The sequence below is a fragment of the Parasteatoda tepidariorum genome, chromosome 2, assembly GCF_982258835.1.
Source record: "Parasteatoda tepidariorum strain Cologne lab strain chromosome 2, Ptep-v5.0, whole genome shotgun sequence".
Taxonomy (NCBI): domain Eukaryota; kingdom Metazoa; phylum Arthropoda; class Arachnida; order Araneae; family Theridiidae; genus Parasteatoda; species Parasteatoda tepidariorum.
The window spans coordinates 21,160,792-21,185,094 of NC_141756.1; the positions used below are offsets into that span (position 1 = coordinate 21,160,792).

Here is a 24,303-nt window from a genome sequence, read left to right on the forward strand (position 1 = left end):
AAAATACATCTTCCCCAGGTGAGGATCGAACTCCCAGCCTCGGCATTACTCGCAAGTACTGCACTATAAGTACCGCGCGCTAACCAATTGCGCCACTGGGGACAATTGACCGAGTAAGAAAGAAAATTTCTATTACGAAGTGAACAAATCTAAAAACAATTGCATAAAAAAGGACACGAGGAGTCTGGTAATTGACGTTCTATCCTCTTAAGTAAAGAATATCATTTTTAAATAAAATACATCTTCCCCAGGTGAGGATCGAACTCACAGCCTCGGCATTACTCGCAAGTACTGCACTATAAGTACCGCGCGCTAACCAATTGCGCCACTGGGGACAGATGTCCGAGTAAGAAAGAAAATTTCTATTACGAAGTGAACAAATCTAAAAACAATTGCATAAAAAAGGACACGAGGTGTCTGGTAATTGACGTTCTATCCTCATAAGTAAAGAATATCATTTTTAAACAAAATACATCTTCCCCAGGTGAGGATCGAACTCACAGCCTCGGCATTACTCGCAAGTACTGCACTATAAGTACCGCGCGCTAACCAATTGCGCCACTGGGGACAGATGACCGAGTAAGAAAGAAAATTTCTATTACGAAGTGAACAAATCTAAAAACAATTGCATAAAAAAGGACACGAGGAGTCTGGTAATTGACGTTCTATCCTCCTAAGTAAAGAGTATCATTTTTAAATAAAATACATCTTCCCCAGGTGAGGATCGAACTCACAGCCTCGGCATTACTCGCAAGTACTGCACTATAACTACCGCGCGCTAACCAATTGCGCCACTGGGGACAGATGACCGAGTAAGAAAGAAAATTTCTATTACGAAGTGAACAAATCTAAAAACAATTGCATAAAAAAGGACACGAGGAGTCTGGTAATTGACGTTCTATCCTCCTAAGTAAAGAGTATCATTTTTAAATTAAATACATCTTCCCCAGGTGAGGATCGAACTCACAGCCTCGGCATTACTCGCAAGTACTGCACTATAACTACCGCGCGCTAACCAATTGCGCCACTGGGGACAGATGACCGAGTAAGAAAGAAAATTTCTATTACGAAGTGAACAAATCTAAAAACAATTGCATAAAAAAGGACACGAGGAGTCTGGTAATTGACGTTCTATCCTCATAAGTAAAGAATATCATTTTTAAATAAAATACATCTTCACCAGGTGAGGATCGAACTCACAGCCTCAGCATTACTCGCAAGTACTGCACTATAACTACCGCGCGCTAACCAATTGCGCCACTGGGGACAGATGACCGAGTAAGAAAGAAAATTTCTATTACGAAGTGAACAAATCTAAAAACAATTGCATAAAAAAGGACACGAGGAGTCTGGTAATTGACGTTCTATCCTCATAAGTAAAGAGTATCATTTTTAAATAAAATACATCTTCCCCAGGTGAGGATCGAACTCACAGCCTCGGCATTACTCGCAAGTACTGCACTATAACTACCGCGCGCTAACCAATTGCGCCACTGGGGACAGATGACCGAGTAAGAAAGAAAATTTCTATTACGAAGTGAACAAATCTAAAAACAATTGCATAAAAAAGGACACGAGGAGTCTGGTAATTGACGTTCTATCCTCCTAAGTAAAGAGTATCACTTTTAAATTAAATACATCTTCCCCAGGTGAGGATCGAACTCACAGCCTCGGCATTACTCGCAAGTACTGCACTATAACTACCGCGCGCTAACCAATTGCGCCACTGGGGACAGATGACCGAGTAAGAAAGAAAATTTCTATTACGAAGTGAACAAATCTAAAAACAATTGCATAAAAAAGGACACGAGGAGTCTGGTAATTGACGTTCTATCCTCCTAAGTAAAGAGTATCATTTTTAAATAAAATACATCTTCCCCAGGTGACGATCGAACTCACAGCCTCGGCATTACTCGCAAGTACTGCACTATAAGTACCGCGCGCTAACCAATTGCGCCACTGGGGACAGATGACCGAGTAAGAAAGAAAATTTCTATTACGAAGTGAACAAATCTAAAAACAATTGCATAAAAAAGGACACGAGGAGTCTGGTAATTGACGTTCTATCCTCATAAGTAAAGAGTATCATTTTTAAATAAAATACGTCTTCCCCAGGTGAGGATCGAACTCACAGCCTCGGCATTACTCGCAAGTACTGCACTATAAGTACCGCGCGCTAACCAATAGCGCCACTGGGGACAGATGTCCGAGAAAGAAAGAAAATTTCTATTACGAAGTGAACAAATCCAAAAACAATTGCATAAAAAAGGACACGAGGAGTCTGGAAATTGACGTTCTATCCTCATAAGTAAAGAGTATCATTTTTAAATAAAATACGTCTTCCCCAGGTGAGGATCGAACTCCCAGCCTCGGCATTACTCGCAAGTACTGCACTATAAGTACCGCGCGCTAACCAATTGCGCCACTGGGGACAATTGACCGAGTAAGAAAGAAAATTTCTATTACGAAGTGAACAAATCCAAAAACAATTGCATAAAAAAGGACACGAGGAGTCTGGTAATTGACGTTCTATCCTCTTAAGTAAAGAATATCATTTTTAAATAAAATACATCTTCCCCAGGTGAGGATCGAACTCACAGCCTCGGCATTACTCGCAAGTACTGCACTATAAGTACCGCGCGCTAACCAATTGCGCCACTGGGGACAGATGTCCGAGTAAGAAAGAAAATTTCTATTACGAAGTGAACAAATCTAAAAACAATTGCATAAAAAAGGACACGAGGTGTCTGGTAATTGACGTTCTATCCTCATAAGTAAAGAATATCATTTTTAAACAAAATACATCTTCCCCAGGTGAGGATCGAACTCACAGCCTCGGCATTACTCGCAAGTACTGCACTATAAGTACCGCGCGCTAACCAATTGCGCCACTGGGGACAGATGACCGAGTAAGAAAGAAAATTTCTATTACGAAGTGAACAAATCTAAAAACAATTGCATAAAAAAGGACACGAGGAGTCTGGTAATTGACGTTCTATCCTCCTAAGTAAAGAGTATCATTTTTAAATAAAATACATCTTCTCCAGGTGAGGATCGAACTCACAGCCTCGGCATTACTCGCAAGTACTGCACTATAACTACCGCGCGCTAACCAATTGCGCCACTGGGGACAGATGACCGAGTAAGAAAGAAAATTTCTATTACGAAGTGAACAAATCTAAAAACAATTGCATAAAAAAGGACACGAGGAGTCTGGTAATTGACGTTCTATCCTCCTAAGTAAAGAGTATCATTTTTAAATTAAATACATCTTCCCCAGGTGAGGATCGAACTCACAGCCTCGGCATTACTCGCAAGTACTGCACTATAAGTACCGCGCGCTAACCAATTGCGCCACTGGGGACAGATGACCGAGTAAGAAAGAAAATTTCTATTACGAAGTGAACAAATCTAAAAACAATTGCATAAAAAAGGACACGAGGAGTCTGGTAATTGACGTTCTATCCTCATAAGTAAAGAGTATCATTTTTAAATAAAATACGTCTTCCCCAGGTGAGGATCGAACTCACAGCCTCGGCATTACTCGCAAGTACTGCACTATAAGTACCGCGCGCTAACCAATAGCGCCACTGGGGACAGATGTCCGAGAAAGAAAGAAAATTTCTATTACGAAGTGAACAAATCCAAAAACAATTGCATAAAAAAGGACACGAGGAGTCTGGAAATTGACGTTCTATCCTCATAAGTAAAGAGTATCATTTTTAAATAAAATACGTCTTCCCCAGGTGAGGATCGAACTCCCAGCCTCGGCATTACTCGCAAGTACTGCACTATAAGTACCGCGCGCTAACCAATTGCGCCACTGGGGACAATTGACCGAGTAAGAAAGAAAATTTCTATTACGAAGTGAACAAATCCAAAAACAATTGCATAAAAAAGGACACGAGGAGTCTGGTAATTGACGTTCTATCCTCTTAAGTAAAGAATATCATTTTTAAATAAAATACATCTTCCCCAGGTGAGGATCGAACTCACAGCCTCGGCATTACTCGCAAGTACTGCACTATAAGTACCGCGCGCTAACCAATTGCGCCACTGGGGACAGATGTCCGAGTAAGAAAGAAAATTTCTATTACGAAGTGAACAAATCTAAAAACAATTGCATAAAAAAGGACACGAGGTGTCTGGTAATTGACGTTCTATCCTCATAAGTAAAGAATATCATTTTTAAACAAAATACATCTTCCCCAGGTGAGGATCGAACTCACAGCCTCGGCATTACTCGCAAGTACTGCACTATAAGTACCGCGCGCTAACCAATTGCGCCACTGGGGACAGATGACCGAGTAAGAAAGAAAATTTCTATTACGAAGTGAACAAATCTAAAAACAATTGCATAAAAAAGGACACGAGGAGTCTGGTAATTGACGTTCTATCCTCCTAAGTAAAGAGTATCATTTTTAAATAAAATACATCTTCTCCAGGTGAGGATCGAACTCACAGCCTCGGCATTACTCGCAAGTACTGCACTATAACTACCGCGCGCTAACCAATTGCGCCACTGGGGACAGATGACCGAGTAAGAAAGAAAATTTCTATTACGAAGTGAACAAATCTAAAAACAATTGCATAAAAAAGGACACGAGGAGTCTGGTAATTGACGTTCTATCCTCCTAAGTAAAGAGTATCATTTTTAAATTAAATACATCTTCCCCAGGTGAGGATCGAACTCACAGCCTCGGCATTACTCGCAAGTACTGCACTATAAGTACCGCGCGCTAACCAATTGCGCCACTGGGGACAGATGACCGAGTAAGAAAGAAAATTTCTATTACGAAGTGAACAAATCTAAAAACAATTGCATAAAAAAGGACACGAGGAGTCTGGTAATTGACGTTCTATCCTCATAAGTAAAGAGTATCATTTTTAAATAAAATACGTCTTCCCCAGGTGAGGATCGAACTCACAGCCTCGGCATTACTCGCAAGTACTGCACTATAAGTACCGCGCGCTAACCAATAGCGCCACTGGGGACAGATGTCCGAGAAAGAAAGAAAATTTCTATTACGAAGTGAACAAATCCAAAAACAATTGCATAAAAAAGGACACGAGGAGTCTGGAAATTGACGTTCTATCCTCATAAGTAAAGAGTATCATTTTTAAATAAAATACGTCTTCCCCAGGTGAGGATCGAACTCCCAGCCTCGGCATTACTCGCAAGTACTGCACTATAAGTACCGCGCGCTAACCAATTGCGCCACTGGGGACAATTGACCGAGTAAGAAAGAAAATTTCTATTACGAAGTGAACAAATCCAAAAACAATTGCATAAAAAAGGACACGAGGAGTCTGGTAATTGACGTTCTATCCTCTTAAGTAAAGAATATCATTTTTAAATAAAATACATCTTCCCCAGGTGAGGATCGAACTCACAGCCTCGGCATTACTCGCAAGTACTGCACTATAAGTACCGCGCGCTAACCAATTGCGCCACTGGGGACAGATGTCCGAGTAAGAAAGAAAATTTCTATTACGAAGTGAACAAATCTAAAAACAATTGCATAAAAAAGGACACGAGGTGTCTGGTAATTGACGTTCTATCCTCATAAGTAAAGAATATCATTTTTAAACAAAATACATCTTCCCCAGGTGAGGATCGAACTCACAGCCTCGGCATTACTCGCAAGTACTGCACTATAAGTACCGCGCGCTAACCAATTGCGCCACTGGGGACAGATGACCGAGTAAGAAAGAAAATTTCTATTACGAAGTGAACAAATCTAAAAACAATTGCATAAAAAAGGACACGAGGAGTCTGGTAATTGACGTTCTATCCTCCTAAGTAAAGAGTATCATTTTTAAATAAAATACATCTTCTCCAGGTGAGGATCGAACTCACAGCCTCGGCATTACTCGCAAGTACTGCACTATAACTACCGCGCGCTAACCAATTGCGCCACTGGGGACAGATGACCGAGTAAGAAAGAAAATTTCTATTACGAAGTGAACAAATCTAAAAACAATTGCATAAAAAAGGACACGAGGAGTCTGGTAATTGACGTTCTATCCTCCTAAGTAAAGAGTATCATTTTTAAATTAAATACATCTTCCCCAGGTGAGGATCGAACTCACAGCCTCGGCATTACTCGCAAGTACTGCACTATAACTACCGCGCGCTAACCAATTGCGCCACAGGGGACAGATGACCGAGTAAGAAAGAAAATTTCTATTACGAAGTGAACAAATCTAAAAACAATTGCATAAAAAAGGACACGAGGAGTCTGGTAATTGACGTTCTATCCTCATAAGTAAAGAATATCATTTTTAAATAAAATACATCTTCCCCAGGTGAGGATCGAACTCACAGCCTCAGCATTACTCGCAAGTACTGCACTATAACTACCGCGCGCTAACCAATTGCGCCACTGGGGACAGATGACCGAGTAAGAAAGAAAATTTCTATTACGAAGTGAACAAATCTAAAAACAATTGCATAAAAAAGGACACGAGGAGTCTGGTAATTGACGTTCTATCCTCATAAGTAAAGAGTATCATTTTTAAATAAAATACATCTTCCCCAGGTGAGGATCGAACTCACAGCCTCGGCATTACTCGCAAGTACTGCACTATAACTACCGCGCGCTAACCAATTGCACCACTGGGGACAGATGACCGAGTAAGAAAGAAAATTTCTATTACGAAGTGAACAAATCTAAAAACAATTGCATAAAAAAGGACACGAGGAGTCTGGTAATTGACGTTCTATCCTCCTAAGTAAAGAGTATCACTTCTAAATTAAATACATCTTCCCCAGGTGAGGATCGAACTCACAGCCTCGGCATTACTCGCAAGTACTGCACTATAACTACCGCGCGCTAACCAATTGCGCCACTGGGGACAGATGACCGAGTAAGAAAGAAAATTTCTATTACGAAGTGAACAAATCTAAAAACAATTGCATAAAAAAGGACACGAGGAGTCTGGTAATTGACGTTCTATCCTCATAAGTAAAGGATATCATTTTTAAATAAAATACATCTTCCCCAGGTGAGGATCGAACTCACAGCCTCGGCATTACTCGCAAGTACTGCACTATAAATACCGCGAGCTAACCAATTGCGCCACTGGGGACAGATGACCGAGTAAGAAAGAAAACTTCTATTACGAAGTGAACAAATCTAAAAACAATTGCATAAAAAAGGACACGAGGAGTCTGGTAATTGACGTTCTATCCTCATAAGTAAAGAATATCATTTTTAAATAAAATACATCTTCCCCAGGTGAAGATCGAACTCACAGCCTCGGCATTACTCGCAAGTACTGCACTGTAAGTAAAGCGCGCTAACCAATTGCGCCACTGGGGACAGATGACCGAGTAAGAAAGAAAACTTCTATTACGAAGTGAACAAATCTAAAAACAATTGCATAAAAAAGGACACGAGGAGTCTGGTAATTGACGTTCTATCCTCATAAGTAAAGAGTATCATTTTTAAATGAAATACATCTTCCCCAGGTGAAGATCGAACTCACAGCCTTGGTATTACTCGCAAGTACTGCACTATAAGTACCGCGCGCTAACCAATTGCGCCACTGGGGACAGATGACCGAGTAAGAAAGAAAATTTCTATTACGAAGTGAACAAATCTAAAAACAATTGCCTAAAAAAGAACACGAGGAGTCTGGTAATTGACGTTCTATCCTCTTAAGTAAAGAGTATCATTTTTAAATGAAATACATCTTTCCCAGGTGAGGATCGAACTCACAGCCTCGGCATTACTCGCAAGTACTGCACTATAAGTACCGTGCGCTAACCAATTGCGCCACTGGGGACAGATGACCAAGCAAGAAAGAAAACTTCTATTACGAAGTGAACAAATCTAAAAACAATTGCATAAAAAAGGACACGAGGAGTCTGGTAATTGACGCTCGATCCTCTTAAGTAAAGAGTATCATTTTTAAATGAAATACATCTTCCCCAGGTGAGGATCGAACTCACAGCCTCGGCATTACTCGCAAGTACTGCACTATAAGTACCGCGCGCTAACCAATTGCGCCACTGGGGACAGATGACCGAGTAAGAAAGAAAATTTCTATTACGAAGTGAACAAATCTAAAAACAATTGCATAAAAAAGGACACGAGGAGTCTGGCAATTGACGTTCTATCCTCTTAAGTAAAGAGTATCATTTTTAAATTAAATACATCTTCCCCAGGTGAGGATCGAACTCACAGCCTCGGCATTACTCGCAAGTACTGCACTATAAGTACCGCGCGCTAACCAATTGCGCCACTGGGGACAGATGACCGAGTAAGAAAGAAAATTTCTATTACGTAGTGAACAAATCTAAAAACAATTGCATAAAAAAGGACACGAGGAGTCTGGCAATTGACGTTCTATCCTCTTAAGTAAAGAGTATCATTTTTAAATAAAATACATCTTCCCCAGGTGAGGATCGAACTCACAGCCTCGGCATTACTCGCAAGTACTGCACTATAAGAACCGCGCGCTAACCAATTGCGCCACTGGGGACAGATGACCGAGTAAGAAAGAAAATTTCTATTACGAAGTGAACAAATCTAAAAACAATTGCATAAAAAAGGACACGAGGAGTCTGGTAATTGACATTCTATCCGCTTAAGTAAAGAGTATCATTTTTAAATAAAATACATCTTCCCCAGGTGAGGATCGAACTCAAAGCCACGGCATTACTCGCAAGTACTGCACTTTAAGTACCGCGCGCTAACCAATTGCGCCACTGGGGACAGATGACCAAGTAAGAAAGAAAACTTCTATTACGAAGTGAACAAATCTAAAAACAATTGCATAAAAAAGGACACGAGGAGTCTGGTAATTGACGTTCTATCCTCATAAGTAAAGAATATCATTTTTAAATAAAATACATCTTCCCCAGGTGAGGATCGAACTCACAGCCTCGGCATTACTCGCAAGTACTGCACTATAAGTACCGCGCGCTAACCAATTGCGCCACTGGGGACAGATGACCGAGTAAGAAAGAAAACTTCTATTACGAAGTGAACAAATCTAAAAACAATTGCATAAAAAAGGACACGAGGAGTCTGGTAATTGACGTTCTATCCTCATAAGTAAAGAATATCATTTTAAAATAAAATACATCTTCCCCAGGTGAGGATCGAACTCACAGCCTCGGCATTACTCGCAAGTACTGCACTGTAAGTACCGCGTGCTAACCAATTGCGCCACTGGGGACAGATGACCGAGTAAGAAAGAAAATTTCTATTACGAAGTGAACAAATCTAAAAACAATTGCATAAAAAAGGACACGAGGAGTCTGGCAATTGACGTTCTATCCTCTTAAGTAAAGAGTATCATTTTTAATTAAAATACATCTTCCCCAGGTGAGGATCGAACTCACAGCCTCGGCATTACTCGCAAGTACTGCACTATAAGAACCGCGCGCTAACCAATTGCGCCACTGGGGACAGATGACCGAGTAAGAAAGAAAATTTCTATTACGAAGTGAACAAATCTAAAAACAATTGCATAAAAAAGGACACGAGGAGTCTGGTAATTGACGTTCTATCCGCTTAAGTAAAGAGTATCATTTTTAAATAAAATACATCATCCCCAGGTGAGGATCGAACTCAAAGCCTCGGCATTACTCGCAAGTACTGCACTATAAGTACCGCGCGCTAACCAATTGCGCCACTGGGGACAGATGACCAAGTAAGAAAGAAAACTTCTATTACGAAGTGAACAAATCTAAAAACAATTGCATAAAAAAGGACACGAGGAGTCTGGTAATTGACGTTCTATCCTCATAAGTAAAGAATATCATTTTTAAATAAAATACATCTTCCCCAGGTGAGGATCGAACTCACAGCCTCGGCATTACTCGCAAGTACTGCACTATAAGTACCGCGCGCTAACCAATTGCGCCACTGGGGACAGATGACCGAGTAAGAAAGAAAACTTCTATTACGAAGTGAACAAATCTAAAAACAATTGCATAAAAAAGGACACGAGGAGTCTGGTAATTGACGTTCTATCCTCATAAGTAAAGAATATCATTTTTAAATAAAATACATCTTCCCCAGGTGAGGATCGAACTCACAGCCTCGGCATTACTCGCAAGTACTGCACTGTAAGTACCGCGTGCTAACCAATTGCGCCACTGGGGACAGATGACCGAGTAAGAAAGAAAACTTCTATTACGAAGTGAACAAATCTATAAACAATTGCATAAAAAAGGACACGAGGAGTCTGGTAATTGACGTTCTATCCTCATAAGTAAAGAGTATCATTTTTAAATGAAATACATCTTCCCCAGGTGAGAATCGAACTCACAGCCTCGGCATTGCTCGCAAGTACTGCACTATAAGTACCGCGCGCTAACCAATTGCGCCACTGGGGACGGATGACCGAGTAAGAAAGAAAATTTCTATTACGAAGTGAACAAATCTAAAAACAATTGCCTAAAAAAGGACACGAGGAGTCTGGTAATTGACGTTCTATCCTCTTAAGTAAAGAGTATCATTTTTAAATGAAATACATCTTTCCCAGGTGAGGATCGAACTCACAGCCTCGGCATTACTCGCAAGTACTGCACTATAAGTACCACGCGCTAACCAATTGCGCCACTGGGGACAGATGACCAAGTAAGAAAGAAAACTTCTATTACGAAGTGAACAAATCTAAAAACAATTGCATAAAAAAGGACACGAGGAGTCTGGTAATTGACGTTCTATCCTCTTAAGTAAAGAGTATCATTTTTAAATAAAATACATCTTCAACAGGTGAGGATCGAACTCACAGCCTCGGCATTACTCGCAAGTACTGCACTATAAGTACCGCGCGCTAACCAATAGCGCCACTGGGGACAGATGTCCGAGTAAGAAAGAAAATTTCTATTACGAAGTGAAAAAATCTAAAAACAATTGCATAAAAAAGGACACGAGGAGTCTGGTAATTGACGTTCTATCCTCTTAAGTAAAGAGTATCATTTTTAAATAAAATACATCTTCCCCAGGTGAGGATCGAACTCACAGCCTCGGCATTACTCGCAAGTACTGCACTATAAGTACCGCGCGCTAACCAATTGCGCCACTGGGGACAGATGACCGAGTAAGAAAGAAAATTTCTATTACGAAGTGAACAAATCTAAAAACAATTGCATAAAAAAGGACACGAGGAGTCTGGTAATTGACGTTCTATCCTCATAAGTAAAGAATATCATTTTTAAATAAAATACATCTTCCCCAGGTGAGGATCGAACTCACAGCCTCGGCATTACTCGCAAGTACTGCACTATAAGTACCGCGCGCTAACCAATTGCGCCACTGGGGACAGATGACCGAGTAAGAAAGAAAACTTCTATTACGAAGTGAACAAATCTAAAAACAATTGCATAAAAAAGGACACGAGGAGTCTGGTAATTGACGTTCTATCCTCATAAGTAAAGAATATCATTTTAAAATAAAATACATCTTCCCCAGGTGAGGATCGAACTCACAGCCTCGGCATTACTCGCAAGTACTGCACTGTAAGTACCGCGTGCTAACCAATTGCGCCACTGGGGACAGATGACCGAGTAAGAAAGAAAATTTCTATTACGAAGTGAACAAATCTAAAAACAATTGCATAAAAAAGGACACGAGGAGTCTGGCAATTGACGTTCTATCCTCTTAAGTAAAGAGTATCATTTTTAAATAAAATACATCTTCCCCAGGTGAGGATCGAACTCACAGCCTCGGCATTACTCGCAAGTACTGCACTATAAGAACCGCGCGCTAACCAATTGCGCCACTGGGGACAGATGACCGAGTAAGAAAGAAAATTTCTATTACGAAGTGAACAAATCTAAAAACAATTGCATAAAAAAGGACACGAGGAGTCTGGTAATTGACGTTCTATCCGCTTAAGTAAAGAGTATCATTTTTAAATAAAATACATCATCCCCAGGTGAGGATCGAACTCAAAGCCTCGGCATTACTCGCAAGTACTGCACTATAAGTACCGCGCGCTAACCAATTGCGCCACTGGGGACAGATGACCAAGTAAGAAAGAAAACTTCTATTACGAAGTGAACAAATCTAAAAACAATTGCATAAAAAAGGACACGAGGAGTCTGGTAATTGACGTTCTATCCTCATAAGTAAAGAATATCATTTTTAAATAAAATACATCTTCCCCAGGTGAGGATCGAACTCACAGCCTCGGCATTACTCGCAAGTACTGCACTATAAGTACCGCGCGCTAACCAATTGCGCCACTGGGGACAGATGACCGAGTAAGAAAGAAAACTTCTATTACGAAGTGAACAAATCTAAAAACAATTGCATAAAAAAGGACACGAGGAGTCTGGTAATTGACGTTCTATCCTCATAAGTAAAGAATATCATTTTTAAATAAAATACATCTTCCCCAGGTGAGGATCGAACTCACAGCCTCGGCATTACTCGCAAGTACTGCACTGTAAGTACCGCGTGCTAACCAATTGCGCCACTGGGGACAGATGACCGAGTAAGAAAGAAAACTTCTATTACGAAGTGAACAAATCTATAAACAATTGCATAAAAAAGGACACGAGGAGTCTGGTAATTGACGTTCTATCCTCATAAGTAAAGAGTATCATTTTTAAATGAAATACATCTTCCCCAGGTGAGAATCGAACTCACAGCCTCGGCATTGCTCGCAAGTACTGCACTATAAGTACCGCGCGCTAACCAATTGCGCCACTGGGGACGGATGACCGAGTAAGAAAGAAAATTTCTATTACGAAGTGAACAAATCTAAAAACAATTGCCTAAAAAAGGACACGAGGAGTCTGGTAATTGACGTTCTATCCTCTTAAGTAAAGAGTATCATTTTTAAATGAAATACATCTTTCCCAGGTGAGGATCGAACTCACAGCCTCGGCATTACTCGCAAGTACTGCACTATAAGTACCACGCGCTAACCAATTGCGCCACTGGGGACAGATGACCAAGTAAGAAAGAAAACTTCTATTACGAAGTGAACAAATCTAAAAACAATTGCATAAAAAAGGACACGAGGAGTCTGGTAATTGACGTTCTATCCTCTTAAGTAAAGAGTATCATTTTTAAATAAAATACATCTTCAACAGGTGAGGATCGAACTCACAGCCTCGGCATTACTCGCAAGTACTGCACTATAAGTACCGCGCGCTAACCAATAGCGCCACTGGGGACAGATGTCCGAGTAAGAAAGAAAATTTCTATTACGAAGTGAAAAAATCTAAAAACAATTGCATAAAAAAGGACACGAGGAGTCTGGTAATTGACGTTCTATCCTCTTAAGTAAAGAGTATCATTTTTAAATAAAATACATCTTCCCCAGGTGAGGATCGAACTCACAGCCTCGGCATTACTCGCAAGTACTGCACTATAAGTACCGCGCGCTAACCAATTGCGCCACTGGGGACAGATGACCGAGTAAGAAAGAAAATTTCTATTACGAAGTGAACAAATCTAAAAACAATTGCATAAAAAAGGACACGAGGAGTCTGGCAATTAAGGTTCTATCCTCTTAAGTAAAGAGTATCATTTTTAAATAAAATACATCTTCCCCAGGTGAGGATCGAACTCACAGCCTCGGCATTACTCGCAAGTACTGCACTATAAGTACCGCGCGCTAACCAATTGCGCCACTGGGGACAGATGTCCGAGTAAGAAAGAAAATTTCTATTACGAAGTGAACAAATCTAAAAACAATTGCATAAAAAAGGACACGAGGAGTCTGGTAATTGACGTTCTATCCTCCTAAGTAAAGAGTATCATTTTTAAATTAAATACATCTTCCCCAGGTGAGGATCGAACTCACAGCCTCGGCATTACTCGCAAGTACTGCACTATAACTACCGCGCGCTAACCAATTGCGCCACTGGGGACAGATGACCGAGTAAGAAAGAAAATTTCTATTACGAAGTGAACAAATCTAAAAACAATTGCATAAAAAAGGACACGAGGAGTCTGGTAATTGACGTTCTATCCTCATAAGTAAAGAATATCATTTTTAAATAAAATACATCTTCCCCAGGTAAGGATCGAACTCACAGCCTCAGCATTACTCGCAAGTACTGCACTATAACTACCGCGCGCTAACCAATTGCGCCACTGGGGACAGATGACCGAGTAAGAAAGAAAATTTCTATTACGAAGTGAACAAATCTAAAAACAATTGCATAAAAAAGGACACGAGGAGTCTGGTAATTGACGTTCTATCCTCATAAGTAAAGAGTATCATTTTTAAATAAAATACATCTTCCCCAGGTGAGGATCGAACTCACAGCCTCGGCATTACTCGCAAGTACTGCACTATAACTACCGCGCGCTAACCAATTGCGCCACTGGGGACAGATGACCAAGTAAGAAAGAAAATTTCTATTACGAAGTGAACAAATCTAAAAACAATTGCATAAAAAAGGACACGAGGAGTCTGGTAATTGACGTTCTATCCTCCTAAGTAAAGAGTATCACTTTTAAATTAAATACATCTTCCCCAGGTGAGGATCGAACTCACAGCCTCGGCATTACTCGCAAGTACTGCACTATAACTACCGCGCGCTAACCAATTGCGCCACTGGGGACAGATGACCGAGTAAGAAAGAAAATTTCTATTACGAAGTGAACAAATCTAAAAACAATTGCATAAAAAAGGACACGAGGAGTCTGGTAATTGACGTTCTATCCTCCTAAGTAAAGAGTATCATTTTTAAATAAAATACATCTTCCCCAGGTGACGATCGAACTCACAGCCTCGGCATTACTCGCAAGTACTGCACTATAAGTACCGCGCGCTAACCAATTGCGCCACTGGGGACAGATGACCGAGTAAGAAAGAAAATTTCTATTACGAAGTGAACAAATCTAAAAACAATTGCATAAAAAAGGACACGAGGAGTCTGGTAATTGACGTTCTATCCTCTTAAGTAAAGAGTATCATTTTTAAATAAAATACATCTTCCCCAGGTGAGGATCGAACTCACAGCCTCGGCATTACTCGCAAGTACTGCACTATAAGTAACGCGTGCTAACCAATTGCGCCACTGGGGACAGATGACCGAGTAAGAAAGATAATTTCTATTACGAAGTGAACAAATCTAAAAACAATTGCATAAAAAAGGACACGAGGAGTCTGGTAATTGACGTTCTATCCTTATAAGTAAAGAATATCATTTTTAAATAAAATACATCTTCCCCAGGTGAGGATCGAACTCACAGCCTCAGCATTACTCGCAAGTACTGCACTATAACTACCGCGCGCTAACCAATTGCGCCACTGGGGACAGATGACCGAGTAAGAAAGAAAATTTCTATTACGAAGTGAACAAATCTAAAAACAATTGCATAAAAAAGGACACGAGGAGTCTGGTAATTGACGTTCTATCCTCATAAGTAAAGAGTATCATTTTTAAATAAAATACATCTTCCCCAGGTGAGGATCGAACTCACAGAATCGGCATTACTCGCAAGTACTGCACTATAACTACCGCGCGCTAACCAATTGCGCCACTGGGGACAGATGACCGAGTAAGAAAGAAAATTTCTATTACGAAGTGAACAAATCTAAAAACAATTGCATAAAAAAGGACACGAGGAGTCTGGTAATTGACGTTCTATCCTCCTAAGTAAAGAGTATCACTTTTAAATTAAATACATCTTCCCCAGGTGAGGATCGAACTCACAGCCTCGGCATTACTCGCAAGTACTGCACTATAACTACCGCGCGCTAACCAATTGCGCCACTGGGGACAGATGACCGAGTAAGAAAGAAAATTTCTATTACGAAGTGAACAAATCTAAAAACAATTGCATAAAAAAGGACACGAGGAGTCTGGTAATTGACGTTCTATCCTCCTAAGTAAAGAGTATCATTTTTAAATAAAATACATCTTCCCCAGGTGACGATCGAACTCACAGCCTCGGCATTACTCGCAAGTACTGCACTATAAGTACCGCGCGCTAACCAATTGCGCCACTGGGGACAGATGACCAAGTAAGAAAGAAAACTTCTATTTCGAAGTGAACAAATCTAAAAACAATTGCATAAAAAAGGACACGAGGAGTCTGGTAATTGACGTTCTATCCTCATAAGTAAAGGATATCATTTTTAAATAAAATACATCTTCCCCAGGTGAGGATCGAACTCACAGCCTCGGCATTACTCGCAAGTACTGCACTATAAATACCGCGAGCTAACCAATTGCGCCACTGGGGACAGATGACCGAGTAAGAAAGAAAACTTCTATTACGAAGTGAACAAATCTAAAAACAATTGCATAAAAAAGGACACGAGGAGTCTGGTAATTGACGTTCTATCCTCATAAGTAAAGAATATCATTTTTAAATAAAATACATCTTCCCCAGGTGAAGATCGAACTCACAGCCTCGGCATTACTCGCAAGTACTGCACTGTAAGTAAAGCGCGCTAACCAATTGCGCCACTGGGGACAGATGACCGAGTAAGAAAGAAAACTTCTATTACGAAGTGAACAAATCTAAAAACAATTGCATAAAAAAGGACACGAGGAGTCTGGTAATTGACGTTCTATCCTCATAAGTAAAGAGTACCATTTTTAAATGAAATACATCTTCCCCAGGTGAAGATCGAACTCACAGCCTTGGTATTACTCGCAAGTACTGCACTATAAGTACCGCGCGCTAACCAATTGCGCCACTGGGGACAGATGACCGAGTAAGAAAGAAAATTTCTATTACGAAGTGAACAAATCTAAAAACAATTGCCTAAAAAAGAACACGAGGAGTCTGGTAATTGACGTTCTATCCTCTTAAGTAAAGAGTATCATTTTTAAATGAAATACATCTTTCCCAGGTGAGGATCGAACTCACAGCCTCGGCATTACTCGCAAGTACTGCACTAGAAGTACCGTGCGCTAACCAATTGCGCCACTGGGGACAGATGACCAAGCAAGAAAGAAAACTTCTATTACGAAGTGAACAAATCTAAAAACAATTGCATAAAAAGGACACGAGGAGTCTGGTAATTGACGCTCGATCCTCTTAAGTAAAGAGTATCATTTTTAAATGAAATACATCTTCCCCAGGTGAGGATCGAACTCACAGCCTCGGCATTACTCGCAAGTACTGCACTATAAGTACCGCGCGCTAACCAATTGCGCCACTGGGGACAGATGACCGAGTAAGAAAGAAAATTTCTATTACGAAGTGAACAAATCTAAAAACAATTGCATAAAAAAGGACACGAGGAGTCTGGCAATTGACGTTCTATCCTCTTAAGTAAAGAGTATCATTTTTAAATTAAATACATCTTCCCCAGGTGAGGATCGAACTCACAGCCTCGGCATTACTCGCAAGTACTGCACTATAAGTACCGCGCGCTAACCAATTGCGCCACTGGGGACAGATGACCGAGTAAGAAAGAAAATTTCTATTACGTAGTGAACAAATCTAAAAACAATTGCATAAAAAAGGACACGAGGAGTCTGGCAATTGACGTTCTATCCTCTTAAGTAAAGAGTATCATTTGTAAATAAAATACATCTTCCCCAGGTGAGGATCGAACTCACAGCCTCGGCATTACTCGCAAGTACTGCACTATAAGAACCGCGCGCTAACCAATTGCGCCACTGGGGACAGATGGCCGAGTAAGAAAGAAAATTTCTATTACGAAGTGAACAAATCTAAAAACAATTGCATAAAAAAGGACACGAGGAGTCTGGTAATTGACATTCTATCCGCTTAAGTAAAGAGTATCATTTTTAAATAAAATACATCTTCCCCAGGTGAGGATCGAACTCAAAGCCACGGCATTACTCGCAAGTACTGCACTTTAAGTACCGCGCGCTAACCAATTGCGCCACTGGGGACAGATGACCAAGTAAGAAAGAAAACTTCTATTACGAAGTGAACAAATCTAAAAACAATTGCATAAAAAAGGACACGAGGAGTCTGGTAATTGACGTTCTATCCTCATAAGTAAAGAATATCATTTTTAAATAAAATACATCTTCCCCAGGTGAGGATCGAACTCACAGCCTCGGCATTACTCGCAAGTACTGCACTATAAGTACCGCGCGCTAACCAATTGCGCCACTGGGGACAGATGACCGAGTAAGAAAGAAAACTTCTATTACGAAGTGAACAAATCTAAAAACAATTGCATAAAAAAGGACACGAGGAGTCTGGCAATTGACGTTCTATCCTCTTAAGTAAAGAGTATCATTTTTAAATAAAATACATCTTCCCCAGGTGAGGATCGAACTCACAGCCTCGGCATTACTCGCAAGTACTGCACTATAAGAACCGCGCGCTAACCAATTGCGCCACTGGGGACAGATGACCGAGTAAGAAAGAAAATTTCTATTACGAAGTGAACAAATCTAAAAACAATTGCATAAAAAATGACACGAGGAGTCTGGTAATTGACGTTCTATCCTCTTAAGTAAAGAGTATCATTTTTAAATGAAATACATCTTTCCCAGGTGAGGATCGAACTCACAGCCTCGGCATTACTCGCAAGTACTGCACTATAAGTACCACGCGCTAACCAATTGCGCCACTGGGGACAGATGACCAAGTAAGAAAGAAAACTTCTATTACGAAGTGAACAAATCTAAAAACAATTGCATAAAAAAGGACACGAGGAGTCTGGTAATTGACGTTCTATCCTCTTAAGTAAAGAGTATCATTTTTAAATAAAATACATCTTCAACAGGTGAGGATCGAACTCACAGCCTCGGCATTACTCGCAAGTACTGCACTATAAGTACCGCGCGCTAACCAATAGCGCCACTGGGGACAGATGTCCGAGTAAGAAAGAAAATTTCTATTACGAAGTGAAAAAATCTAAAAACAATTGCATAAAAAAGGACACGAGGAGTCTGGTAATTGACGTTCTATCCTCTTAAGTAAAGAGTATCATTTTTAAATAAAATACATCTTCCCCAGGTGAGGATCGAACTCACAGCCTCGGCATTACTCGCAAGTACTGCACTATAAGTACCGCGCGCTAACCAATTGCGCCACTGGGGACAGATGACCGAGTAAGAAAGAAAATTTCTATTACGAAGTGAACAAATCTAAAAACAATTGCATAAAAAAGGACACGAGGAGTCTGGCAATTAAGGTTCTATCCTCTTAAGTAAAGAGTATCATTTTTAAATAAAATACATCTTCCCCAGGTGAGGATCGAACTCACAGCCTCGGCATTACTCGCAAGTACTGCACTATAAGTACCGCGCGCTAACCAATTGCGCCACTGGGGACAGATGTCCGAGTAAGAAAGAAAATTTCTATTACGAAGTGAACAAATCTAAAAACAATTGCATAAAAAAGGACACGAGGAGTCTGGTAATTGACGTTCTATCCTCTTAAGTAAAGAGTGTCATTTTTAAATAAAATACATCTTCCCCAGGTGAGGATCGAACTCACAGCCTCGGCATTACTCGCAAGTACTGCACTATAAGTACCGCGCGCTAACCAATTGCGCCACTGGGGACAGATGACCAAGTAAGAAAGAAAACTTCTATTACGAAGTGAACAAATCTAAAAACAATTGCATAAAAAAGGACACGAGGAGTCTGGTAATTGACGTTCTATCCTCATAAGTAAAGAATATCATTTTTAAATAAAATACATCTTCCCCAGGTGAGGATCGAACTCACAGCCTCGGCATTACTCGCAAGTACTGCACTATAAGTACCGCGCGCTAACCAATTGCGCCACTGGGGACAGATGACCGAGTAAGAAAGAAAACTTCTATTACGAAGTGAACAAATCTAAAAACAATTGCATAAAAAAGGACACGAGGAGTCTGGTAATTGACGTTCTATCCTCATAAGTAAAGAATATCATTTTTAAATGAAATACATCTTCCCCAGATGAGGATCGAACTCACAGCCTCGGCATTACTCGCAAGTACTGCACTGTAAGTACCGCGCGCTAACCAATTGCGCCACTGGGGACAGATGACCGAGTAAGAAAGAAAACTTCTATTACGAAGTGAACAAATCTAAAAACAATTGCATAAAAAAGGACACGAGGAGTCTGGTAATTGACGTTCTATCCTCATAAGTAAAGAGTATCATTTTTAAATGAAATACATCTTCCCCAGGTGAGGATCGAACTCACAGCCTCGGCATTACTCGCAAGTACTGCACTATAAGTACCGCGCGCTAACCAATTGCGCCACTGGGGACAGATGACCGAGTAAGAAAGAAAATTTCTATTACGAATTGAACAAATCTAAAAACAATTGCCTAAAAAAGGACACGAGGAGTCTGGTAATTGACGTTCTATCCTCTTAAGTAAAGAGTATCATTTTTAAATGAAATACATCTTTCCCAGGTGAGGATCGAACTCACAGCCTCGGCATTACTCGCAAGTACTGCACTATAAGTACCGCGCGCTAACCAATTGCGCCACTGGGGACAGATGACCAAGTAAGAAAGAAAACTTCTATTACGAAGTGAACAAATCTAAAAACAATTGCATAAAAAAGGACACGAGGAGTCTGGTAATTGACGTTCTATCCTCTTAAGAAAAGAGTATCATTTTTAAATAAAATACATCTTCCCCAGGTGAGGATCGAACTCACAGCCTCGGCATTACTCGCAAGTACTGCACTATAAGTACCGCGCGCTAACCAATAGCGCCACTGGGGACAGATGTCCGAGTAAGAAAGAAAATTTCTATTACGAAGTGAAAAAATCTAAAAACAATTGCATAAAAAAGGACACGAGGAGTCTGGTAATTGACGTTCTATCCTCTTAAGTAAAGAGTATCATTTTTAAATAAAATACATCTTCCCCAGGTGAGGATCGAACTCACAGCCTCGGCATTACTCGCAAGTACTGCACTATAAGTACCGCGCGCTAACCAATTGCGCCACTGGGGACAGATGACCGAGTAAGAAAGAAAATTTCTATTACGAAGTGAACAAATCTAAAAACAATTGCATAAAAAAGGACACGAGGAGTCTGGCAATTAAGGTTCTATCCTCTTAAGTAAAGAGTATCATTTTTAAATAAAATACATCTTCCCCAGGTGAGGATCGAACTCACAGCCTCGGCATTACTCGCAAGTACTGCACTATAAGTACCGCGCGCTAACCAATTGCGCTACTGGGGCAGATGACCGAGTAAGAAAGAAAATTTCTATTACGAAGTGAACAAATCTAAAAACAATTGCATAAAAAAGGACACGAGGAGTCTGGTAATTGACGTTCTATCCTCTTAAGTAAAGAGTATCATTTTTAAATAAAATACATCTTCCCCAGGTGAGGATCGAACTCACAGCCTCGGCATTACTCGCAAGTACTGCACTATAAGTACCGCGCGCTAACCAATTGCGCCACTGGGGACAGATGACCAAGTAAGAAAGAAAACTTCTATTACGAAGTGAACAAATCTAAAAACAATTGCATAAAAAAGGACACGAGGAGTCTGGTAATTGACGTTCTATCCTCTTAAGTAAAGAGTATCATTTTTAAATGAAATACATCTTTCCCAGGTGAGGATCGAACTCACAGCCTCGGCATTACTCGCAAGTACTGCACTATAAGTACCGCGTGCTAACCAATTGCGCCACTGGGGACAGATGACCAAGTAAGAAAGAAAACTTCTATTACGAAGTGAACAAATCTAAAAACAATTGCATAAAAAAGGACACGAGGAGTCTGGTAATTGACGTTCTATCCTCTTAAGTAAAGAGTATCATTTTTAAATAAAAATACATCTTCCCCAGGTGAGGATCGAACTCACAGCCTCGGCATTACTCGCAAGTACTGCACTATAAGTACAGTCCGCAAAAAAAAACGAATCACCCTGAATAACTTTCGTTCTAATGATCGGATTTTCACGAACTAAGTGTCAATCTTAATGGTTCCTGGGGGTGACCTCAAATATGTTAATTAATTAGTGCTAACTATTAATTAAGTTACGAAATCAGACACAGAAACGTACTTTCTCTGAATAAACATATAATTTTTTTTACATATTTGGAATCTAGACCCTTGAATTAGTGGGGGTAGACAAAATTTTAAAAAAATTGGGTGGTAAATTGGGCCGCAATAAATGTTTATATATTTGGCGATAGTCCAGAAAACCGCCAAAAAAAGTCGCCTGCGCAAATAAATATTTTAAGATAACCCATTGACTAATTCAAAAGAGGAGTGCTTAATTTTACTAGGTTGCTACGCAACCAAACTCTGATAGTAAAAAAATTGAAATAATGTTCAGTGATTGCTCGGAGGGGCTTAATTTATAGTTAATAGAAAATATCTCGAAGTTTCCAGGTCATAAACAATTTTTTTAGGGGATTTCTGTCCAAAAAGCAAAAAAAATATTATTTTAATCTCCTTTGAAAAGTAAATTTGAATCGATTTATAAATTATTTATGATAGTTTTTAGAATTTAAATACATGAACTTTTTATCTGATATTGTTTAGATTACACTGTTTTTACTATATTTATTCGAGGATTTTATACTAAAATAAAATGAGCATAACTTATTATAGCTATATACAAAATTTTAGGGATAATCATTTTTACAGTTTTAATCGAGTCTTCTAGGCAAGAAAATTTGAAGAAAAAAAAAGTGCTTGAAAAATAAAATGTAGATTGTATAATAATTCTAATGCACATTCACAAGGCTTTCTATAATTTACGATATTTCTTTTTTCTATAATTCAAGGAATTGCTGAATGTTTAGTGGCATTTTAAAAAGATTGAAATATGTTATGTTTAAGAATAAGATATTGAAATAATATGTTGCAAATTGTAGGATTCATTGCTTAAAAAATCGCTTCATTCTACTAGATATTTAGGTTACATCGTTTCCTTTGGATAAATATGATCAGCAAATAGCATCCTCATGTTTCGATACATTCTGAAACTTATACGTTCGCAAATTCACCATAAAATGTCGCACAGCATATTCTTCAATTACGATAAGCTACATTTACCACCTAATACTGCTACTATGGTTATTTTTGCTTTCTTAGATATATCTGATGATCTCTTTTTAAACAGATCTCGTAAGATCCTTAAGATACTGAAATGGGGGCACAAAAACTTAAGAGATAAAATATTTAATTTCATTAACTCAAAATATCTGGTGTCAAAATGTTAATTTTTAAGTTAAATATAACTTTTACAATATTGATGTTCTTACATTTTTAAAGACCATATGAATCCTGATAAAATATTAAAATGAATATGTTTACTATAACTAGTGTAAAATCCTTATCAAAATAATGATCAAGACCCAAATGTAAAACAGTATAATTGACGATAAAAACTCAACTGGCTTCAAAACATATGAAGAGGGAAGTAAAAGTCGACATGTTTCGAGTTTTCAAATATAATCGCCCATTCTCAAGACTTGTCAGGCTTGGATAACTTGTGACTTTTATTATTGGACGCTCAAAACATGTCTATTTTTATTATCATCTATTATTTTTTTAAATAAATGAAGTTTTTATATTTTCGATTCAGTTTCTTGGGATTATCTATTTAGTTACACAACATATTAAATTATTTCACTCGATATTAAAATAAGTTTTACATATGTTATAGGCACAGGTTCTTAGATTGAAAAAATAATAATTCACTACTTTGTAACAAAATTAATGCAGTAAAAAAAAATTTTTTTTTTTTTGCTGCAAGCCTTAACATTTTAGTTTAAGGTCATGAAAAAATTCCGTTTACAATTGAAATTTCAAAAGTCGAATGTGAAAATGGAATGTCCTCTAGTACCAGGAATCGAAATTAAATAGTAACAAGGACAACTTTTTTAAACAAGTTAGCGTTTCCGTCCTACTCGAAGTTGTTTGAAAAGGTATTTTTTATATATCGATTCCAAAGTTTATTCTACATATATTTCAGGGTATACTTTCGGAGTATTTCGATCGAGTTTATTTTTATACCCTTATTTGCTTAAAATTATTAAATAATTTACTTAAAATAAATCATTCAAGCTACATGATTTAAAGCATTTATAGTATAATAATAAACGGAGCTTCCGACGCATATCCTTAACCTTAATACCGCTATCATTAAATAAATGGAGTAAGCTTAGATAAATAATAAAAGTTAATTTTTCCCTCGTGTAATTTTCAAGGAATAATATGTTTCGATCAAACAGATTTCATTCTGGAAATAGCGAAATTATTGAGTAGGTCCCTTGTAGCAATATCATTCTTATCCTCTTTTGACGAAATATAGGAAAAATTAGTTTTCACAGTTTCTGTAAAAAGTATGTTAGCCTACTTGCCACGTTTTTTTAAAAATTTTTTTTTATTAAAATAAGGTCGGAAATTGTGTATTGTGTGCACAGCTTCGGAATCCTTACAAATTTCAAT

At 39.1% G+C, this 24,303-nt stretch overlaps 40 non-coding genes across 40 annotated transcripts; all 40 read right to left on the bottom strand.

The window, feature by feature from the left end:
• Nucleotides 1-243: 243 nt before the first annotated feature.
• On the bottom strand, nt 244-335 carry TRNAI-UAU (transfer RNA isoleucine (anticodon UAU)). Its single transcript is given in 2 exon segments — nt 244-279; nt 298-335. It is a non-coding gene; the product is annotated as a tRNA-Ile (tRNA).
• Nucleotides 336-476: 141 nt separating this feature from the next.
• TRNAI-UAU (transfer RNA isoleucine (anticodon UAU)) lies at nt 477-568 on the bottom strand. Its single transcript is given in 2 exon segments — nt 477-512; nt 531-568. It is a non-coding gene; the product is annotated as a tRNA-Ile (tRNA).
• A 2,005-nt stretch (nt 569-2,573) lies between these two features.
• TRNAI-UAU (transfer RNA isoleucine (anticodon UAU)) lies at nt 2,574-2,665 on the bottom strand. The gene is given in 2 exon segments: nt 2,574-2,609; nt 2,628-2,665. It is a non-coding gene; the product is annotated as a tRNA-Ile (tRNA).
• A 141-nt stretch (nt 2,666-2,806) lies between these two features.
• TRNAI-UAU (transfer RNA isoleucine (anticodon UAU)) lies at nt 2,807-2,898 on the bottom strand. The gene is given in 2 exon segments: nt 2,807-2,842; nt 2,861-2,898. It is a non-coding gene; the product is annotated as a tRNA-Ile (tRNA).
• A 374-nt stretch (nt 2,899-3,272) lies between these two features.
• On the bottom strand, nt 3,273-3,364 carry TRNAI-UAU (transfer RNA isoleucine (anticodon UAU)). The gene is given in 2 exon segments: nt 3,273-3,308; nt 3,327-3,364. It is a non-coding gene; the product is annotated as a tRNA-Ile (tRNA).
• Nucleotides 3,365-3,971: 607 nt separating this feature from the next.
• Nucleotides 3,972-4,063, bottom strand: TRNAI-UAU (transfer RNA isoleucine (anticodon UAU)). The gene is given in 2 exon segments: nt 3,972-4,007; nt 4,026-4,063. It is a non-coding gene; the product is annotated as a tRNA-Ile (tRNA).
• A 141-nt stretch (nt 4,064-4,204) lies between these two features.
• TRNAI-UAU (transfer RNA isoleucine (anticodon UAU)) lies at nt 4,205-4,296 on the bottom strand. Its single transcript is given in 2 exon segments — nt 4,205-4,240; nt 4,259-4,296. It is a non-coding gene; the product is annotated as a tRNA-Ile (tRNA).
• Nucleotides 4,297-4,670: 374 nt separating this feature from the next.
• TRNAI-UAU (transfer RNA isoleucine (anticodon UAU)) lies at nt 4,671-4,762 on the bottom strand. The gene is given in 2 exon segments: nt 4,671-4,706; nt 4,725-4,762. It is a non-coding gene; the product is annotated as a tRNA-Ile (tRNA).
• Nucleotides 4,763-5,369: 607 nt separating this feature from the next.
• TRNAI-UAU (transfer RNA isoleucine (anticodon UAU)) lies at nt 5,370-5,461 on the bottom strand. The gene is given in 2 exon segments: nt 5,370-5,405; nt 5,424-5,461. It is a non-coding gene; the product is annotated as a tRNA-Ile (tRNA).
• A 141-nt stretch (nt 5,462-5,602) lies between these two features.
• TRNAI-UAU (transfer RNA isoleucine (anticodon UAU)) lies at nt 5,603-5,694 on the bottom strand. The gene is given in 2 exon segments: nt 5,603-5,638; nt 5,657-5,694. It is a non-coding gene; the product is annotated as a tRNA-Ile (tRNA).
• A 2,238-nt stretch (nt 5,695-7,932) lies between these two features.
• Nucleotides 7,933-8,024, bottom strand: TRNAI-UAU (transfer RNA isoleucine (anticodon UAU)). Its single transcript is given in 2 exon segments — nt 7,933-7,968; nt 7,987-8,024. It is a non-coding gene; the product is annotated as a tRNA-Ile (tRNA).
• Nucleotides 8,025-8,165: 141 nt separating this feature from the next.
• On the bottom strand, nt 8,166-8,257 carry TRNAI-UAU (transfer RNA isoleucine (anticodon UAU)). Its single transcript is given in 2 exon segments — nt 8,166-8,201; nt 8,220-8,257. It is a non-coding gene; the product is annotated as a tRNA-Ile (tRNA).
• A 141-nt stretch (nt 8,258-8,398) lies between these two features.
• TRNAI-UAU (transfer RNA isoleucine (anticodon UAU)) lies at nt 8,399-8,490 on the bottom strand. Its single transcript is given in 2 exon segments — nt 8,399-8,434; nt 8,453-8,490. It is a non-coding gene; the product is annotated as a tRNA-Ile (tRNA).
• Nucleotides 8,491-8,864: 374 nt separating this feature from the next.
• Nucleotides 8,865-8,956, bottom strand: TRNAI-UAU (transfer RNA isoleucine (anticodon UAU)). The gene is given in 2 exon segments: nt 8,865-8,900; nt 8,919-8,956. It is a non-coding gene; the product is annotated as a tRNA-Ile (tRNA).
• Nucleotides 8,957-9,097: 141 nt separating this feature from the next.
• Nucleotides 9,098-9,189, bottom strand: TRNAV-UAC (transfer RNA valine (anticodon UAC)). The gene is given in 2 exon segments: nt 9,098-9,133; nt 9,152-9,189. It is a non-coding gene; the product is annotated as a tRNA-Val (tRNA).
• Nucleotides 9,190-9,330: 141 nt separating this feature from the next.
• On the bottom strand, nt 9,331-9,422 carry TRNAI-UAU (transfer RNA isoleucine (anticodon UAU)). The gene is given in 2 exon segments: nt 9,331-9,366; nt 9,385-9,422. It is a non-coding gene; the product is annotated as a tRNA-Ile (tRNA).
• A 374-nt stretch (nt 9,423-9,796) lies between these two features.
• TRNAI-UAU (transfer RNA isoleucine (anticodon UAU)) lies at nt 9,797-9,888 on the bottom strand. The gene is given in 2 exon segments: nt 9,797-9,832; nt 9,851-9,888. It is a non-coding gene; the product is annotated as a tRNA-Ile (tRNA).
• Nucleotides 9,889-10,029: 141 nt separating this feature from the next.
• Nucleotides 10,030-10,121, bottom strand: TRNAV-UAC (transfer RNA valine (anticodon UAC)). Its single transcript is given in 2 exon segments — nt 10,030-10,065; nt 10,084-10,121. It is a non-coding gene; the product is annotated as a tRNA-Val (tRNA).
• Nucleotides 10,122-10,262: 141 nt separating this feature from the next.
• On the bottom strand, nt 10,263-10,354 carry TRNAI-UAU (transfer RNA isoleucine (anticodon UAU)). Its single transcript is given in 2 exon segments — nt 10,263-10,298; nt 10,317-10,354. It is a non-coding gene; the product is annotated as a tRNA-Ile (tRNA).
• Nucleotides 10,355-10,961: 607 nt separating this feature from the next.
• On the bottom strand, nt 10,962-11,053 carry TRNAI-UAU (transfer RNA isoleucine (anticodon UAU)). The gene is given in 2 exon segments: nt 10,962-10,997; nt 11,016-11,053. It is a non-coding gene; the product is annotated as a tRNA-Ile (tRNA).
• A 141-nt stretch (nt 11,054-11,194) lies between these two features.
• On the bottom strand, nt 11,195-11,286 carry TRNAI-UAU (transfer RNA isoleucine (anticodon UAU)). The gene is given in 2 exon segments: nt 11,195-11,230; nt 11,249-11,286. It is a non-coding gene; the product is annotated as a tRNA-Ile (tRNA).
• Nucleotides 11,287-11,427: 141 nt separating this feature from the next.
• TRNAV-UAC (transfer RNA valine (anticodon UAC)) lies at nt 11,428-11,519 on the bottom strand. Its single transcript is given in 2 exon segments — nt 11,428-11,463; nt 11,482-11,519. It is a non-coding gene; the product is annotated as a tRNA-Val (tRNA).
• A 141-nt stretch (nt 11,520-11,660) lies between these two features.
• Nucleotides 11,661-11,752, bottom strand: TRNAI-UAU (transfer RNA isoleucine (anticodon UAU)). Its single transcript is given in 2 exon segments — nt 11,661-11,696; nt 11,715-11,752. It is a non-coding gene; the product is annotated as a tRNA-Ile (tRNA).
• A 374-nt stretch (nt 11,753-12,126) lies between these two features.
• Nucleotides 12,127-12,218, bottom strand: TRNAI-UAU (transfer RNA isoleucine (anticodon UAU)). Its single transcript is given in 2 exon segments — nt 12,127-12,162; nt 12,181-12,218. It is a non-coding gene; the product is annotated as a tRNA-Ile (tRNA).
• Nucleotides 12,219-12,359: 141 nt separating this feature from the next.
• On the bottom strand, nt 12,360-12,451 carry TRNAV-UAC (transfer RNA valine (anticodon UAC)). Its single transcript is given in 2 exon segments — nt 12,360-12,395; nt 12,414-12,451. It is a non-coding gene; the product is annotated as a tRNA-Val (tRNA).
• A 141-nt stretch (nt 12,452-12,592) lies between these two features.
• On the bottom strand, nt 12,593-12,684 carry TRNAI-UAU (transfer RNA isoleucine (anticodon UAU)). The gene is given in 2 exon segments: nt 12,593-12,628; nt 12,647-12,684. It is a non-coding gene; the product is annotated as a tRNA-Ile (tRNA).
• Nucleotides 12,685-13,291: 607 nt separating this feature from the next.
• TRNAI-UAU (transfer RNA isoleucine (anticodon UAU)) lies at nt 13,292-13,383 on the bottom strand. The gene is given in 2 exon segments: nt 13,292-13,327; nt 13,346-13,383. It is a non-coding gene; the product is annotated as a tRNA-Ile (tRNA).
• Nucleotides 13,384-13,524: 141 nt separating this feature from the next.
• TRNAI-UAU (transfer RNA isoleucine (anticodon UAU)) lies at nt 13,525-13,616 on the bottom strand. Its single transcript is given in 2 exon segments — nt 13,525-13,560; nt 13,579-13,616. It is a non-coding gene; the product is annotated as a tRNA-Ile (tRNA).
• Nucleotides 13,617-17,018: 3,402 nt separating this feature from the next.
• TRNAI-UAU (transfer RNA isoleucine (anticodon UAU)) lies at nt 17,019-17,110 on the bottom strand. Its single transcript is given in 2 exon segments — nt 17,019-17,054; nt 17,073-17,110. It is a non-coding gene; the product is annotated as a tRNA-Ile (tRNA).
• A 141-nt stretch (nt 17,111-17,251) lies between these two features.
• TRNAI-UAU (transfer RNA isoleucine (anticodon UAU)) lies at nt 17,252-17,343 on the bottom strand. Its single transcript is given in 2 exon segments — nt 17,252-17,287; nt 17,306-17,343. It is a non-coding gene; the product is annotated as a tRNA-Ile (tRNA).
• Nucleotides 17,344-17,950: 607 nt separating this feature from the next.
• TRNAI-UAU (transfer RNA isoleucine (anticodon UAU)) lies at nt 17,951-18,042 on the bottom strand. Its single transcript is given in 2 exon segments — nt 17,951-17,986; nt 18,005-18,042. It is a non-coding gene; the product is annotated as a tRNA-Ile (tRNA).
• An 840-nt stretch (nt 18,043-18,882) lies between these two features.
• Nucleotides 18,883-18,974, bottom strand: TRNAI-UAU (transfer RNA isoleucine (anticodon UAU)). The gene is given in 2 exon segments: nt 18,883-18,918; nt 18,937-18,974. It is a non-coding gene; the product is annotated as a tRNA-Ile (tRNA).
• Nucleotides 18,975-19,115: 141 nt separating this feature from the next.
• On the bottom strand, nt 19,116-19,207 carry TRNAI-UAU (transfer RNA isoleucine (anticodon UAU)). Its single transcript is given in 2 exon segments — nt 19,116-19,151; nt 19,170-19,207. It is a non-coding gene; the product is annotated as a tRNA-Ile (tRNA).
• Nucleotides 19,208-19,348: 141 nt separating this feature from the next.
• Nucleotides 19,349-19,440, bottom strand: TRNAI-UAU (transfer RNA isoleucine (anticodon UAU)). The gene is given in 2 exon segments: nt 19,349-19,384; nt 19,403-19,440. It is a non-coding gene; the product is annotated as a tRNA-Ile (tRNA).
• A 141-nt stretch (nt 19,441-19,581) lies between these two features.
• Nucleotides 19,582-19,673, bottom strand: TRNAI-UAU (transfer RNA isoleucine (anticodon UAU)). The gene is given in 2 exon segments: nt 19,582-19,617; nt 19,636-19,673. It is a non-coding gene; the product is annotated as a tRNA-Ile (tRNA).
• A 141-nt stretch (nt 19,674-19,814) lies between these two features.
• Nucleotides 19,815-19,906, bottom strand: TRNAV-UAC (transfer RNA valine (anticodon UAC)). The gene is given in 2 exon segments: nt 19,815-19,850; nt 19,869-19,906. It is a non-coding gene; the product is annotated as a tRNA-Val (tRNA).
• Nucleotides 19,907-20,047: 141 nt separating this feature from the next.
• On the bottom strand, nt 20,048-20,139 carry TRNAI-UAU (transfer RNA isoleucine (anticodon UAU)). Its single transcript is given in 2 exon segments — nt 20,048-20,083; nt 20,102-20,139. It is a non-coding gene; the product is annotated as a tRNA-Ile (tRNA).
• A 141-nt stretch (nt 20,140-20,280) lies between these two features.
• TRNAI-UAU (transfer RNA isoleucine (anticodon UAU)) lies at nt 20,281-20,372 on the bottom strand. The gene is given in 2 exon segments: nt 20,281-20,316; nt 20,335-20,372. It is a non-coding gene; the product is annotated as a tRNA-Ile (tRNA).
• A 374-nt stretch (nt 20,373-20,746) lies between these two features.
• Nucleotides 20,747-20,838, bottom strand: TRNAI-UAU (transfer RNA isoleucine (anticodon UAU)). Its single transcript is given in 2 exon segments — nt 20,747-20,782; nt 20,801-20,838. It is a non-coding gene; the product is annotated as a tRNA-Ile (tRNA).
• Nucleotides 20,839-21,211: 373 nt separating this feature from the next.
• On the bottom strand, nt 21,212-21,303 carry TRNAI-UAU (transfer RNA isoleucine (anticodon UAU)). Its single transcript is given in 2 exon segments — nt 21,212-21,247; nt 21,266-21,303. It is a non-coding gene; the product is annotated as a tRNA-Ile (tRNA).
• Nucleotides 21,304-24,303: the final 3,000 nt, after the last annotated feature.